Genomic DNA, 16,885 nt, shown 5'->3' with positions numbered 1-16,885 from the left:
AATCGACTTTTTAAGCAAGGCCTCCAGGTGTCAAAACACCCTCCCACGATGCGCAACTGGGCCTCGGTCTATGGGACGTCTTGAGAATCCTGAATGAGAGACCACGGAAGGGAGGGCCCGCACCAGTAGAAGCTCTGCTAAATCGAACAGCCGCTCCCATTCAGTTATAGGTTACCACAAGTGAGACTCTGTTAAAGCCAGGCTATGGCAGAAATGGAAACATTTTGCTGCCAGCACCCATATGCTTGAAAGCAGTGGAATGGCAGCAATGGACTTGGCCCTGGCGGGTCAAAAGCCCCCACTGTCGGTGGTTTGGCCTGATAGCCCCTGGGGGGCTGGTCTGATCCATGATTTGCAAGTGATACCCGGGGTGGTGGCTGAGTGGCCACCGCAAGTGACGGTGATATACGGAGGTCCCAATGTCGGGACAATTTTGCAGGGAACATATGTGCTCTCGCTGTGGCCTATTATGGGGTCCCCTGTTCTGTTACATGTTGAAACTATGCAAGGGACCCCAAGCACTCCCATAAAGGTCTGGGATTTCCTATGCAGCCAACGGGCCACAAACCGGGAAAGGTGCCAGTGGCAGTGACCCTCCTTTCCCAGGACAAAACCCAACATGTATCCTCCCAGATGGAAGGGGTTTGCCATTGTTGGTTCCTATGACTACAATTTCTTCCGTTTCATAGGTGCCTATAGGCTAATATGGCACAGGCTCCCTCGCGGAAGACATTTGTTGCATAGATTGTGAGGCGAGACCCTGGGGTGGGGGGTGGAGTGTGGGGACAGAGTCCCAGAGAGCAGTTACAGGCTCTCAGCCTCATGTGGAAAGGTGCTGGCTCGGGTAGTAGATGGCCGTCAGCTGAGAATAGTTGCCCATCAGCTGTTACTGGTTAGCCATTAGCCACTAATATAACTGCCGTGGCTACGCTGGCAAGAAGGTTGGTTGGTTGGTTGGCAGAGAAGTGGAGGGCAGATTGTGGATCGTGTAGCTGTTGCTTCCTGTGTCTCCAGCCCAGCCCACCAGCGAGAATATAGTGGTATGAACCCCCCATCCATGGCTTCATTGGTGTTCCTTTTTGGCCTCGCCGTATCCTGCGTTCTCATGTGGGGAGTCAGACCAGAGACCCCGCATGACAATTTATTATATTATATTATATTATATTATATTATATTATATTATATTATATTATTACATTACATTACATTACATTACATTACATTACATTACATTATATTATATTATATTATATTATATTATAGACCTGGTCTTATATTACAGTTAAGTAAGACTGGGTCTTATATTAATTTTTGCTCCAAAAGATGCATTAGAGCTGATTGTCTGGCTAGGTCTTATTTTCGGGAAAACACGGTAGTTAGAATATGGACATGTAGAGACTGAGGAGGAGGGCATCTCAGAGGAAACAGAAAACACAAAAAAATGCAGACAGCAAAGAACAAAACTCAGGATATTGCCAAGAAATGCCATGCTTCTGTATTTGTGCTCAGGTCATAGCCCTATTTTGTGTACAGAGCCAGGAGAGCAGTTTCCAGGCTCTCGGCCTCACGTGGAAAGGTGCTGGCTCGGTTATTAGATGTCCATCCGCTGTGGCTGGGTGGCCATCAGCTGTAACCAGTTAGCCATTAGCCACTAATGTAACTGTCGTGGCTACACTAGGGTGTTGGTTGGTTGGTTGGTTGGTTGGTTGGTTGATTGGTGGGCAGAGAAGCGGACGGCGGACGGCGGATTGCAGATCGTGTGGCTCCTGCTTCCTGTGTCTCCAACCCAGCTGCCAATGAGAAATAGTGGTATGAACCCCCTATTCATGACTCCATTGGTGTTCCTTTTTGGCCTCACCATATCCTGTGGTCTTATGCGAGGAGAGGGACCAGATTCCCTGCATGACCCCTATTTAAGTCAATGACTTCTATAAAGCACAATTTGTAATCAAATGGAGTAGCAGGTAGAATAATGGTCCCCCAAGGAAGTTTACATCCTAATCCCCTGAGAATGTGTTAAATTACATGGCAATGGAGAATTAAGTTTGCAGGAATCAAGGTTGTTAATTAACTGACCTCGAGATGGGGAGAGTCTCCTGGGTTATCCATGTGTGCCTAATGTAATCATGGGGTGCTTAAAAGTGGAAGAGGGAAGCAGAGGGAAAGTCACAGGCAGATGAAATCGGGAATGAATGTCTCAGAAGATGCAATGCCGCTGGCTTTGAAGATGAGGAAGAATGTGGGTGGCCTCTAGAAACTGGAAAGGGTAAGGAAAAGAATTCTTACCTAGAACCTCCAAAAAGGAACGCAGCTCTGATGACACCTTGATTTTAGCCCAGTGAGACCCATGTTAGACTTCTACATACAGAACTGTAAGATACCATGTTTCCCCAAAAATAAGACCTGGCCGGACCATCAGCTCTAATGCGTCTTTTGGAGCAAAAATTAATATAAGACCTGGTATTATATTATATTATATTGTATTATGTTATATTATTGTATTATATTAAAGACCCAATCTTATATTATATTAAAATAAGACCGGGTCTTATATTAATTTTTGCTCCAAAAGATGCATTAGAGCTGATTGTCCGGCTATGTCTTATTTTTGGGGAAACACTGTAATACATGGGTGTTGTTGTAAGCCACTAAATTAGTGGTAATTTGTTACAACAGCAACAGGAAACTAATACAAATGGCTATTTGTGTGATTACTTGATTAATGTCTTGCTCCCCTGCTAGATATGTGAGCTCCTTAAGGGCAGAAACTCTGTTTTCTCACCATAATATCCTCAGCAGCTGAGAGAAAAAGTGTGAAATAAATGTTTGATGAACTTAATGTGTAAATGTCTTGGCAGTCATGTTACCTGAGAACATTATGGCAATAACAATACCACCAAAATCTATTTCTGTGTCCCCAAATGTATATGTATGTCTGTTTCTCTTTTTCTTTGCATCTCTTTATCTTTCTCCTTCTCCTTCTTTATTTTCTTTACTTCTGTTCCTATTTTTTAATTGGCTATAACAAAGGACTAAAGTACATCTCGTAATTCTCTATTATGTCTATGGAATAAAGTTTTATATGTTCTATTCATGGTTTTTAAAAAGAAGTAAGTAATATAGTTTATTGCACTAAAAAAATTGCTGTATTCAAGGGCCCTTCATTTATTAACTATTTAATTTACATCAGTGGGTGAGTGATCCTTTTTTGTGCTAACTTGGGATGCAGGTTTATTGAAATGTTTTTTTAAATATTTCTTTTTATTTTTCAATTACACTTAACATACAATATCATATTAGTTTCAGGTGTATAACATAGTAATTAGACATTTATATAATTTACAAAGTGATCACCCTGACAAATCTAGTACCCATGTGACACCACACATAGTTATTACAATAGTTTAAGGGGCCTCTGGGACAACATCAAGCATACCAACATTGGCATCAACGGGGTACGAGAAGGAGAAGACAGAGAGGAAGGAATTGAAAACCTACTTGAAGAAATAACGATAGAAAAATTCCCTAATGTGGTGAAGGAAATAGACATACAAGCCCAACAAACACAGAGAGTCCCAAACAAGACGAACCCAAAGAGGCCCACACCTAGACACATCGTGATTAAAATGCCAAAGGTTAAAGACAAAGAATCTTAAAAGCAGCAAGAGAGAAGCAATTAGTTACTTACAAAGGAGCTCCCATAAGACTGTCAGTTGATTTCTTAACAGAAACTTTGCAGACCAGAATGGGTTGGCATGAAATATTTAAAGTGTCTCCTGGGGTCTGTGGGATTGCGGAGACCACTCGCTGCCTTTTTGGGGCTTGTGGCATGAGTTATCCTGGCTCCACTAGGGCAGCCTGCCTGAGGCAGAGAAGCTCCCTTGCCTCTCCCAGGTGGTGGGTAGTGCCAACACCTATCTCCATACTGACCTTGACAGCAATCTGCTCTCCATTGATAGAAAACTAAGAAGGAGAGAACGGCCATGGATTTGCTGCCTGCTCATGCAATGGAGTTTGTGACATTCGGGGATGTGGCTGTGCTCTTTAGCCAGAACAGGTGGTTGTACCTGGACTCTGTGCAGAGAGCCTTGTACCGGGAGGTGATGCTGGAGAACTACAGCACCCTGGTCTATCTGGGGATTCCATTTGCAATGCTAAAAGGTATATAGTTCAATGTCCTTATTCCTAAGAGATGCATGCAAAAGTTTTCAATTTGAAAAGTCATGATGTTTACAGTGTATTTTCATATAAATAGGTAAAAACAATTGTCAACTGTCATTGAATCTTTATAGAGGATATAGAGATGTTCATTGGTCATCCTCTAAACTTTTTCTGTGTTTAAAATTTTAATAAAATATCGAGGCAAAAAATATTCAATGTGATAAAAAGCTAGGACCTACAACCAAGATTACTCTACACAGCAAGGCTATCACTTAAAATCAAAGGACAAATAAAAAGCTTCCCAGACAAGAAAAAGCTAAAGGACTTTATCATCACCAAACCAGTATTACAAGGAGTGTTAAAGGGACAAGAAGGAGTAGGAGGAGAAGAAGAGGAAGAAGAAGGTAAAAAATATGAGTGATCCTTGATAGAAGTTTCTCTTTTCTGACTTTGGATGGTATATAGAACCCAGGGGCAGAAACATTCCACATACGCTGTCCCTTTGTACGTACTGGCAGAAACTTGTTCTCTGAATGCATGGCCCACATTGCCCAGACAACATAATTTCTTCTCTTCTGACAGGATATTGTTTGATGCTGTCTACTCAGAAGAAATCAGATCCCCATTAGGATCAGAGTTATTCAGTCTTTTCCCTCATTCCATCCTCTGGTTACTGAGTTTGATCATAAAGATGTTTAATGTTTGAATGGGATGCACTGGAATCCTGAGAAAAGCATAGGGCCTATTGTTCACATACAAAGCTCAGACTGTTCCATTAAACATAATGGCCTAATGAAAGGTAAGTCTTTTGATGAGAATGTTCTTGAAGTTTCTAGTGTTAGAGAACATTTAGGGAAATCTTCATTCTTAGAATTGAAAGGACCTGTGCTGGTTCCATGCTTCTCAAACTTTAATGTATATGCAAATCACTTGGGGAGCTTGTTAAACTTTGATTCTGATATAGTAGCTCTGAGGTGGGGCCCAAGAATTTCCATTTCGAACAAGCTGTCAGGTGATGCTGGTGCTGCTGGCCCAGGAACCACATTTCCAGGATCAAGAGGACAGTGGATCTAGAGCAATATACAGGATCTGCATTTTGAACAGGGGAACTAGAAGGCAGGAATTGCTAGAACCAGAGCCCCAGGGGAGGTGTCTCAGTTCCCCTCTCCATTTGGGCAGATGGAGAGCCTGGGTCTCTCATGTTGTTGGGGACCCCAGAATTAAGAGCTGGGGCAGAGTATAGTGGGTTTGGCCTTCCCTGGGTTGGGGGGCATCAAGGGAAATGAGGGAAGCATGTGTATTAGGGTAATTAACCTTAGCTGCCACAGATACAAAACCCAAAATCTCAGTGGAAGTACTTGCCTGGCCTCCCTGTTGTAGGCATGCACATACACCAAAACACAATTTGAAAACCATCATTGGATGAATAGAAAAAAGTCTGGAGTGATACACATCAGAATATTAAAGATGATAGAGAATGAAGATATAGCTGGTTTTGTTTTCTTTTTGTTTATCTTTATCTTCTGGTTTTCATGTAGTAAAAAACAATACTTGCATACTTTTTCAAAAGCTTAAAAATATATACATGTATATATATATATATATGAAATCACTTTTACAATAAGGAAAAAAGCTTGCCAAAATAAAAAGAAACCTAATAATATCCTGCATTTTTTGCTTAAATAATAATATCTAACACTTATCAAGTACTTACTATATGCCAGTTACTGTCCTTAGTGTTTTACAAATATTATCTCATTTATTACTTAAGCAATCCTGAGGTGGATACTGTAATTTTTTCCCCATTTTGCACTGTGGCAATTGAGGCACAGAGAAGGTAAGCGACTTACATAATTTTAAGGTAAGTGGCAAAGCCAGAATTTGAACTCAGGCACGGATGGCTCCAGAGCCTGTGCTCTTAAGCATTACTTTATATTACCTCCATTAGAGTATGTACATAGCATCCTTTTTAGGCCTCAAAGTCTCTCCTACCCTAAAAACAAACGCAAATTATCCTTTCTCTGCTTCTTCCTCAAGCCATGTTCCTATCTTCCCCTTTTCTTTTTTCTGCCAAACCTCTCAAAAGTGTGGTCTATGCCTGCTGCCTGCAGTTGCCTTTACCCTCCTCTTCACTCCACAGGCCAAGCAATATGCCTTCTGCTTTTACATCTTCACAGAAGATACTTTTTTTTTTCCATTTATTTTTTAAATTTATTGGGGTGACAATTGTTAGTAAAATTACATAGATTTCAGGTGTACAATTCTGTATTACATCATCTATAAATCCCATTGTGTGTTTACCACCCAGAGTCAGTTCTCCTTCCATCACCGTATATTTGATCCTCCTTACCCTCATCTCCCACCCGCCACCCCCCTTACCCTCTGGTAACCACTAAACTATTGTCTGTGTCTATGAGTTTCTGTTTCTCATTTGTTTGTCTTGTTCTTTTGTTGTTTTTGGTTTATACACCACATATCAGTGAAATCACATGGTTCTCTGCTTTTTCTGTCTGACTTATTTCGCTTAGCATTACACTCTCAAGATCCATCCATGTTGTCACAAATGTTCCTATATCATCTTTTCTTACCGCCAAATAGTATTCCATTGTGTATATATACCACAACTTCTTTATCCATTCATCTATCGAAGGGCATTTTGGTTGTTTCCATGTCTTGGCCACCGTAAAGAAAGCTGCAATGAACATTGGAGCACACATGTCTTTATGTATAAATGTTTTCAGATTTTTTGGGTAGATACCCAGGAGAGGGATTCCTGGGTCATATGGTAATTCTATTCGTAATTTTTTGAGGAACCTCCACACTGCCTTCCATAACAGCTGCACCAGTCTGCATTCCCACCAACAGTGTATGAGGGTTCCTTTTTCTCCACAGCCTCTCCAACACTTGTTACTATTTGTCTTGTTGATGATAGCCATTCTGACTGGGGTGAGGTGATATCTCATAGTGGTTTTTATTTGCATTTCTCTGATAATTAGTGATGTTGAGCATTTTTTCATATGTCTATTTGCCATTTGTATGTCCTCTTTGGAGAAATGTCTCTCCAGGTCCTCTGCCCATGTTTCAATTGGGTTGTTTGTTTTTTTGTTGTTGAGTTGCATGAGTTCCTTGTATATTTTGCATATTAGCCCCTTATCGGAGGCACTGTTTGCAAAAATCTTCTCCCATTCAGTTGGTTGCCTCTTTATTTTGTTGATGGTTTCTTTTGCTGTGCAGAAGCTTTTAAGTTTCATATAGTCCCATTCGTTTATTTTAGCTTTTACTTCCATTGCCTTTGGAATCAAATTTATAAAATGCTCTTTGAACCCAAGGCCCATAAGTTTAGTACCTGTTTTAGAAGATACTTTTTGACAGTAACCATGATATCCTAATCACCAAAACTTTTCTCAGAAAGATAATTCCACAACTCTGTGAACTGGAACCACAACGAAGTCATTAACTGTAAACTCAGCTGTGTAGAAACCCTTCTAAGTGTCCCTAGTCAGTGCCTTCTACCCTTCTCTTTATACTCAGGAGATGGCCTTGCCTCCTAGTTCCGTGAGAATGGCAAGGGCATCATCAAGTCAGAATCTCTCAATCTCCTTTCCACCTAGTCCCCCGCACAAACTTACCTTTCCTTTCCCCTTCTCTTTAGTCTCAGTGTCAGTGTTTCCCTTCTGGCAATAAATGAATCCCTCCACCTGTGCTCTGGAATCAAATTCCTCCCCCTCCTTAGAGATGTGGCTCTATCCATCATCCCCCCTCTCTCTCCTATACCTTCAACCTCCATCTACCCAACCCTGACCTATTCCTGAGTGGATAACTACAATAAACTTTTCATTGGTCTCCCCACCTTCATCCAATCAATATTCCACACTGCAACCAGAATGATCTTATTAAAACACAAATCTGACCATGTTACATTTCTTCAGTTTGCTCCTCACCATACAGCAGCTCATGTAACAGGGAATGTAATGATACATTCTCCCTAAAACTTCACTGCCAGAGGGCTGGACCTCTTTAGCCTAGGATTTCTCTCTCCCCTGCCCCACCCCCCGATCCCTCGCCCATCATTTAGATATACCTTGAGGAGCAGTTGGAAGGAACTGGTGGTTGTTTTCTCTGCCAGGTGGCTGCAGGGTTTTGAGTCATTATTGTGCAGTTATTCACTGTATGTGGGGACAAGACTCCAGAGCATTAGGACAGCAGGCTGTAGGGCAATAGGATTTCTCTCTCTTTTTTTTTTTAAAACAAATTTTTTAAGTAAACTTTTTTTTTTTTTTTTACGAGGGTACAGCTCACAGTGCCCCATGCGGGGATCGAACCAGTAACCTTGGTGTTATCAGCACCATGCTCTAACCAACTGAGCTAACCAGCCACCCCTCTCTCTGCTTTTTGAACCTCTATTACACTGTAAGCCTCCCCTGAAGTCAATGAACATTTGTTAGTACCTACTGAGTTCCCCGCTCTGTGACTGGTATGATGTAGAAGTTATAGAGAACTTGCTGGTCTGAATCCTGGCATTAAGAAGCTGTGTATCTCCCATTTACAAAGTATTTTCCATGTGTCAGCCACTATCCTAGGTTATTTACACCCATTATGTCATTTAGTCCTCTATCATTGCCACCATTTTATAGATGAGGAAAATGAGGCTTGCCAAAGGTTCACACAAGTAGAACATAGAACATCCAGGTTTCAAATCCAAATCTGCCACCTGCAACGCCCCCTTTTTTTATGGTACTGCTTGCAACCTGTTTGGGAAGATAAGTTTGATGTTCTTGATATGAAGCCAGCATATTGGCGCAGTATATGATCAGGTGGTAATTTGTGTTACAGGTAAAGACAAATTGATGGATACAAAGAGTCTAGGATTAAAGTTCAATAAACTATGGAGCTAATTTTGATTTTACCACTAATTAGGTATGTCCCCTTAAATATATTACCCTCTTTGGGTGTCAGTCTCACCATTTATAAAATAAGGAGACTGAAGCAAAGCAAATGGCTTTTAAACAAAAGGAAAGATGATTAATCTCACTGATAAAATGCAAATGAAGCTAAAAGAAATACAATTTTCATCTCTCATTGGAAAAGATAAAAAAAAATTGTTTATTTTGTTGACAAGAGTATGGTGAAACATGCACCCTTATAAATTATTGGCAGTAGTATAAATGGGCACAACTTTGATGAAGGATAATGTGGCACTATCTATCAAAATTTAGAATGCTTATTTCATTTGTCCCAGAACATTTCACTTCTAGGAGTTTATCTTACAGATACACTCACATTGTCCACAAAAATGTATGTACAAGGATATTCACTTGAATGTTGATTGCAGTAGCAGAAGGCTAAATGCTTCCTTGTTTTCTATGGCCATTAACGGAGAACTGATTAAGTACTATAATGGCATCAAGGCAATCCACTATAGGGTCTCCAGGAGGGAATTCCCGCCCCTTCTCAGGAATTTTTTTTCACTTTCCTGTTCCCGAATCCAGAGAAAAGTTGGTTGGGAAATTGGGAAAATTGGCTCCTTGAACCCAGGTGGTTGGTAGTATCGCCCATCACTTTGTGGAAACGGTTCATCATGGAGAACAGAAAACAGTTTATATCTCGGGATTCGGAAATGGGAAAGTGAAAAAAAATTCCTGAGAACAGGCGGGAATTCCCGCCTGGAAACCCTAATCCACTATATACATAATTATACATGGTCACTATAGAAAAGTTAGAAAAATACAGAAAAAATATAGAAGATAAAGATAAAAACCTACAGCTCACAGAAAAACACTCAACATTTTGACTCATTTAACTCTTATTTTTTCTATTCGTATGTATGTATGTATATATGTATGATATATTTATATATTTTAGATCATAGTGTAATACAATTCCGTATTCTTCTTTTCCCTTTAAATTGTCCTCAGAGAAAGTCTCTATGTCATTTAAAATATTCAACAACCTTATTTTATTTTTAAGATTTTATTAAAAATATAGCTAACATGCAATATTATACTAGTTTCAGGGGTACACCATAGTTATCCAACATTTATATGCCTAAAGAAGTGATCACCGTAAGTCCAGCAACCATCTTACACCATACCACGTTATCACTTTATCATTGATTATATTCCCTATGCTGTACATTATATCCCTATGACTTACTTGTTTTATACCTGATGATTTGGACATCTTATTCCCCTTTACCTTTCCTCCCCCTTTATGAACTTCCCAATTACAGTTGACATTCAATATTATTTTATGTTAATTTCAGGTATACAGCATAGTGGTTAGACATTTATATAATTTAAGAAGTGATCCCCCTGACCATTATAGTACTCCTCTGGCACTAAACATAGTTAATACCATATCGTTGACTATATTCCCTAAGTTTTAATTTACATCCCCATGACTATTTCGTAACTACCAATTTACACTTCTTAATCCCTTTACCTTTTTCACCCTGTCCTCCAACCCCCTCCCATCTATTACCCCAACATATCTAGTACTCATTTGACACAATACATAGTTATTACAATATTATTGACTATATTCTATTTGTATGCCCTACATCCCCATGACTACTGTGTAACAACCAATTTGTACTTCTTAATCCTTTCCCCTATTTCACCTACACACCCAACATCCCTCCCATTTGGCAACCATTGGAATGTTTTCTGTATCTATGAGTTTGTTTCTGTTTTGTTTATTTTATTCTTTAGATTCCACATATAAGTGAAATCTCATTGCATCTGTCTTTCTCTGTCTGACACTCCACTCAGCACAATACCCTCCAGGTCCACCCACACCGCTGCAGATGGCAGGAACCCATTCCTTTCCATGGCCAGGCAATATTCCATTGTATATACCACCTCCTCTTTATCCATTCTTCATAAACAGAAAACCAGGCTGCCTCCATATCTTGACCACTGTAAACAGTGCTACACCAAACATATAGCTGCACACGTCCCCTCGAAGTAGTGTTTTGAGTTTCTTTAGATAAAGACCCAGAAGTGGGATTACTGGGTCCTTCTTTGTCTCTTGTTACAGCCTCTGTTTTAAAGTCCATTTTGTCTGGTGTAAGTATTACTACCCCATCTTTTTTTTCCCATTTTTATGAAATATCTTTTTCCATCCTTTTACTTTCTTTCTGTGTGTGTCTTTTAATCTGGAGTGAGTCTCTTGTAGGCAGTATATGTAAGGGTTTTGCTTTCTTATCCATTCAGCCCTTTTGATTGGAGCATTTAATCCATTTACAATGAAAGTAATTGTTGATAGATATATAGCTATTGCCGTTTTATTATTCATAATTTTGATCTTTTTTCCTCCCGTCTTAAATAATTCCTTCTAACATTCCTTGTGGTACTGGTTCGGTTGTGATGAACTCCTTTAGCTTTTTCTTGTTTGGGAAGCTATTTATCTGTCCTTTGATTATAAATGATAGCCTTGCTGGATAGAGTATGCTTGTATGTAGGTCCTTGCTTTTCATCACATTGAATATTTTGTACCAAGCCCTTCTGGCCAGCAAAGTTTCTGTTGAGAAATCAATTGACAGTCTTATGGGAACTCCCTTGTAGGTAACTAACTGCTTTTCTCTTGCTGCTTTTAAGATTCTGTCTTTGTCTTTAACTTTGCCATTTTAATTATAATGTGTCTTGGTGTGGGCCTGTTTGGGTTCATCTTGTTTGGGACTCTCTGTGCTTCCTGTACTTGTATGTCTATTTCCTTCGCCAGGTTAGAAAAGTTTTCAGTCATTATTTCTTCAAATAGGTTCTCAATGTCATGCTTTCTCTCTTCTCCTTCTGATGTGAATGTTGTTATTCTTGATGTTGTCCTAGAGGTCTCTTAAACTATCATCAATATTATGAATTCTTTTTTTATTATTTTCCAATTGGATGTTTTCTGCTACCTTGTCTTCCAAATTGCTGAATTGATCCTCTGCTTCATCTAGTCTGCTGTTAATTCCTTCCAGTATTATTCCTCATTTCAGTTATTATACTCTTCACTTCTGACTGGTTCTTTTTTATGCTTTTTATGTCCTTTCTTTTATGCTTGCTATCTCTTTGTTGAAGTTTTCACTAAGTTCCTTGAGATTCCTTATAACCATTGTTTTGAACTCTGTCTCTGGTAGGTTGTTTACCTCAATTTTGTTTAGTTCTTTTCCTGGAGTTTTCTCCTGTTTTTAAATTTGGGATGTATTTCTTTATTTCCTAATTTTGGCTGCCTCTTTGTGTCTTTCCTATGTATTTGGTAGATCTACTATGTCTCCCCGTCTTGGCTGGGTCACCCTATGTTGTAGGTGTCCTGTGGGGTCCAGTGGCACAGTCTTCCTGGTCACCTGCTCCACGTGGCCCAGGAGTGTCCCTTGTGTGGCTTATGTGGGTCTTCCTGATATAGTTGAGCCTGGGTTGTCATTGGCATGTCAGCAGGTGGGATTGATCCTCAGTCTGATTGGCTGTGGGGTTTGGCCATGTCCACAGCTTACAGGTTGTTGTGCAGGAGGCTTACCCCACAGAGCGGGATTCACCGAGCAGACTCTGGTGCCTGTTGAGACTGCCCTTTGTGTGTGCCACTTGGTGGGCCTAATTGGGTTGTGCTCTGCTGTGGTCTGAAGCCAACCTCCAAGTGTGTTGCTTCTGGGGCCTCTTCGTAAGGGATCCAGTGCAAGCCCGGATCACCCACTGTCAGTAGCCTGCCAGGGATTACCTTGTAGGAGATATAAAGTGATTAATCTGTGGTTGTTTGCTGCCTGTGCTAAACCTGGAGGCACATGGGAGAGGCCACACTACAAACCAAGGATGTCTGCCACCAGTACTGGGCCTGAGATAGCTCTGCAAAAAGTCAGGACACCTTGTGGTCTGTTGCCAACTTCCAGCTCCCTTAAGGTTCAGCCACTGAGAAAGCCTCGTGCAATATGCAAATTGGGTAAGGCAGGGTTTCAGGGAGTCCCTAAAGTGGGAAGAGTTGTGCTCACCAGATTAATGTAGATTCTGGTTTGGTGCCAGTGCTGATCCTGGACCTCTCAGCAAAAGTCTCAGAACACACAAAGACCAGTCACCGCCCACCTGGGGCCTGCAGTCTCCAATAGTTTTCCAAGAAAGAGTGCAATTCGGGTGGGGCTGGCTTCTCACTGAGAGTGCTTTTGACATTGGGGGAGTTGGGTTGGGGGGGGTCCCAGTAGAGCTCAGCAGACCAATTCCGATTCACATTTGGCTTTGTTGGGGAGGACTCAACACAGGAAATATGGTGCCTACCTTCTAGCTGCACAGGAGTAGGACCCCACACAGCGAAAATGGTGACTGTCCTCCAACCCAGTCACACATCTCAGTTTCCCCTCTTTATACCTCCAATGCACCCCTAGTCACCGTCCCTCTGCTGGAGCCCAGGGTGAGTTCCTGAGAGTGAGTAAATCTGTGTGTGGGCCCTTTAAGAGAACGTCTGGATTTCCTGCAGCCTTCCATCCACCAAGATGGTTGGAATCCCCACTGTTTTTCATAGCCAGATGTTGTGGAGTCTTCTCTTCCTAGTACCAGTACTCCTGGCTGGGGAGCCTGGTGTCAGCAGGGGTCGCACACTCCTCCCCGGGGGAACCTCTGTGGCTGAAGTATCCCCCCTGATTCTCAACCAGCACACAGAGGTTTGGGGCCTGTTCCGTCTCTGCCCCTCCTACCAGTCTTGACATGGCTTCTTCTTTATATCCTTAGTTATAAAACTTCAGGTCAGCTAGTTATAAAACTTGAGGTGGTTCTCCAGTTTGTCTGTTCTATAATTTAGTTGTAATTTTAATGTATTCACCCAAGGAAGCAGGCACAGTGTTTATCTACTCAGTGTTTATCTTATATATCTCTCTCAATAACCTCATTTTAAATGGACTGCATAATAAGTGATCATAGTGATGTACCATAACTTAAAGCCATTCTTCTACTGTTGAAAAATTATTTTTTTCTTTCTTTTCCTTCCTTCCTTCCTTCCTTCCTTCCTTCCTTCCTTCCTTCCTTCCTTCCTTCCTTCCTTCCTTCCTTCCTTTTTTTGTTTTATATATAATGCTGCAAGAAGCATCTTTGTGTATATATCTTTGTGTTATTTGTTTAATTAAAATTTATTTGGGTGACAATGGTTAGTAAAATTAGATAGGTTTCAAGTTTAAAATTCTGTAATATGCTCTTTCTTTTCAACGAGGTGGCAGAGCAGCCTCCCCAGCAGACATAGAGATGCAGATCTTTGTGAAAACCCTGACGGGCAAGACCATCACACTCGAGGTCAAGCCCAGTGACACTATTGAAAATGTCAAAGCCAAAATCCAAGACAAGGAGGGCATCCCACCTGACCAGCAACATCTGATTTTTGCGGGCAAACAGCTGGAGGATGGCCGCACTCTCTCAGACTATAACATCCAGAAAGAGTCCACTCTGCACTTGGTGCTTTGTCTGCGGGGTGGTATCATTGAGCCTTCCCTCCGCCAGCTTGCCCAGAAGTACAACTGTGACAAGATGATCTGCCGCAAGTGTTATGCTCACCTGCATCCTCGTGCTGTCAACTGCCGCAAGAAGAAGTGTGGCCACACCAACAACCTACGCCCCAGGAAGAAGGTCAAATAAGGGCCTTCCACCACCTCGGCTCACAGGGTGACCTCCTGCCCAAACCCCTTGGCCCTGGGGCTTCAATAAAGTTTCCCTTTCGTTGACTGGAGCAATGAAAAAAAAATTCTGTAATACATCATCTATATGTCACATTGTGTGTTTACCACCCAGGGTCAGTTCTCCTTCCATTATTAGAAGTGGACTTATTGGGTCAAAAAGTATAAACATTTTTAAAGATCTTGATTTATATTATCAAGTTGCATCATCAGTATTCTCCCACTAGGAGTATATGATTGAGCCTGGTTCTCTGCACCCTCATTGGTTTTGAGTATTATTATATTTTTTGAAAACTTTGTTAATTTGTTAAGAAAAAATATATTTCTTTGCTTGCACTTTATTACTTTTGAAGTCAAAATATGTTGCTTATGTGTTTTACAAGTTGTGTATCTTCTTTTGCAAGTTGTCTATGTTCCTTGCCCATATTCTATTCTAGGCTTCTAGGCTTGATGTTTTTTTTTTTTTTTACATAGTATTTGTATTTTATTGCAATAATAGGGTCCCAGGAGTCAAACAAGAAAATTTGATTTCAAGTTTGCATAAGTTATGTGCTCTGCTACAAAGAACTATAATGGAGGTAAACCTTGGCAGTGTAATTTCTCAAGAGTTAAGTATCAATGAATTTCATGTACATGGTTTTGCATCTGTGGAGGAAGATACAATTTCTTCAGCACATGTACCAATTTCCAAGTCTTCCACTTCAGAATCCTCACCAGCTTCTCCTTCAGAATCAAATTCCTGACTATCCGGTGATTTGAAGTTATCCAGAGGTTCACCTTTCAGTCTCTACAACCTCTGCCATATACTGGACATGTTCTGCTACTTCTGCCAATTCTTCATTCTCCTTTTTTAGGCGGGCAATTTCAGTGTCCTTTTGTTCAATTTCTTTATGAAGTTTCTCATTTTCCTTCAGTGCTTCATAGAGTGCCTTCCTCCATTTTTGTGCCATTTCTTTCCAATATTGAGAGGATGGATTTTCTGTAATCATAAGATCAAATGCTTCTTGGGTAACTCCTTCAGGATTTTTATTTTCACTATGTTCTGGGACAATAGCAACTCCAGAGCTTGAAGTCTTAGATGTTAACTGGTCATTCCAATGTTTCGTTTTGGACAAGCTTTTAACCAACTCATTTTCTCTTCCCACAAAAGATCCAGTGGCAGAAGGCTGAATCATCTTCAGAGTTCTTCTTGGAATAGGACTATTCTTTACATTCTCTGGAATTCCTTGTTTCTGCTTCATACTGGGATTCATTATACACCTACTCAGCTCTCGCCCAGACGACTCGATGTTTTTATTATATATCTGTATGGGTCTTATATTCAGTATGTTAAGGATAATAACTTTTAAAATATTGTAGCAAATGTTTCCCCAGGGTTTTTTTACTTTTTAAATTTAATACTTTTAAAATATTTAAGTGTTTACACAATTCTTGATATTTTCTTAATAGTTTCATCCTTGACTATGTTTAGAAGTTCTTCAAGAACTAGAGAAATTCGGATATGTTGAAAAGACAAGGCTATGTGGAGGAGTTGGGATCAAGTATTCAGAGAAAGGACATAGCTTTCAGAGAGGGAGGAACATTCTCTGAAAGAAGAGGAAAGGAAAAATGAGTCTAAAGCCTGTTTGAAATAAATTGAAGGAGAACTAAATAATGGTAAGACAGTCCATGTTCAGGGATTGGAAGACTTAATATTGTTAAGATGGCAAATACTCCACAAGTTCATCTTCAGATTCAACACAATCTCTATCAAAATCCCAGATGGCTTCTTTGTAAAATTGACAAACTGGTCCTAAAATTCATGTGGCATTACAAGAGACCCCGAATAGCTAAAACAGTCTTGAAAAAGAAGAACAAAGTTGGAGAATTCCCACATCCTGATTTTAAAACTTACTACAAATCTATAGTAATCATGACTGTGTGGTAGTAGCATAAAGATAGACATATAGATCAATGAATAGAATTAGGAATGCAGAATTAAACCCACACGTATATGGTCAATTGATTATCAACAAGAGTGCCAAGACTATTCAGTGGGAAAAGAATAATCTTCAACAAATGCTTTCAAGACATCTGGGCAAAAGAATGAAGTTGGATCTC

The 16,885-nt window shown here is 40.4% G+C and overlaps 2 pseudogenes; one reads left to right on the top strand and one right to left on the bottom strand.

Annotated features, from left to right (window-relative positions):
• Positions 1-14,296: 14,296 nt before the first annotated feature.
• Positions 14,297-14,833, top strand: LOC109437246 (ubiquitin-ribosomal protein eL40 fusion protein; annotated as a pseudogene).
• Positions 14,834-15,347: 514 nt separating this feature from the next.
• On the bottom strand, positions 15,348-16,064 carry LOC109437247 (geminin; annotated as a pseudogene).
• Between the last annotated feature and the right edge of the window lie 821 nt (positions 16,065-16,885).

Source organism: Rhinolophus sinicus, chromosome X (assembly GCF_036562045.2).
Source record: "Rhinolophus sinicus isolate RSC01 chromosome X, ASM3656204v1, whole genome shotgun sequence".
Classification (NCBI taxonomy): Eukaryota; Metazoa; Chordata; class Mammalia; order Chiroptera; family Rhinolophidae; genus Rhinolophus; species Rhinolophus sinicus.
This window is presented reverse-complemented; position numbering and strand designations above follow the sequence as displayed.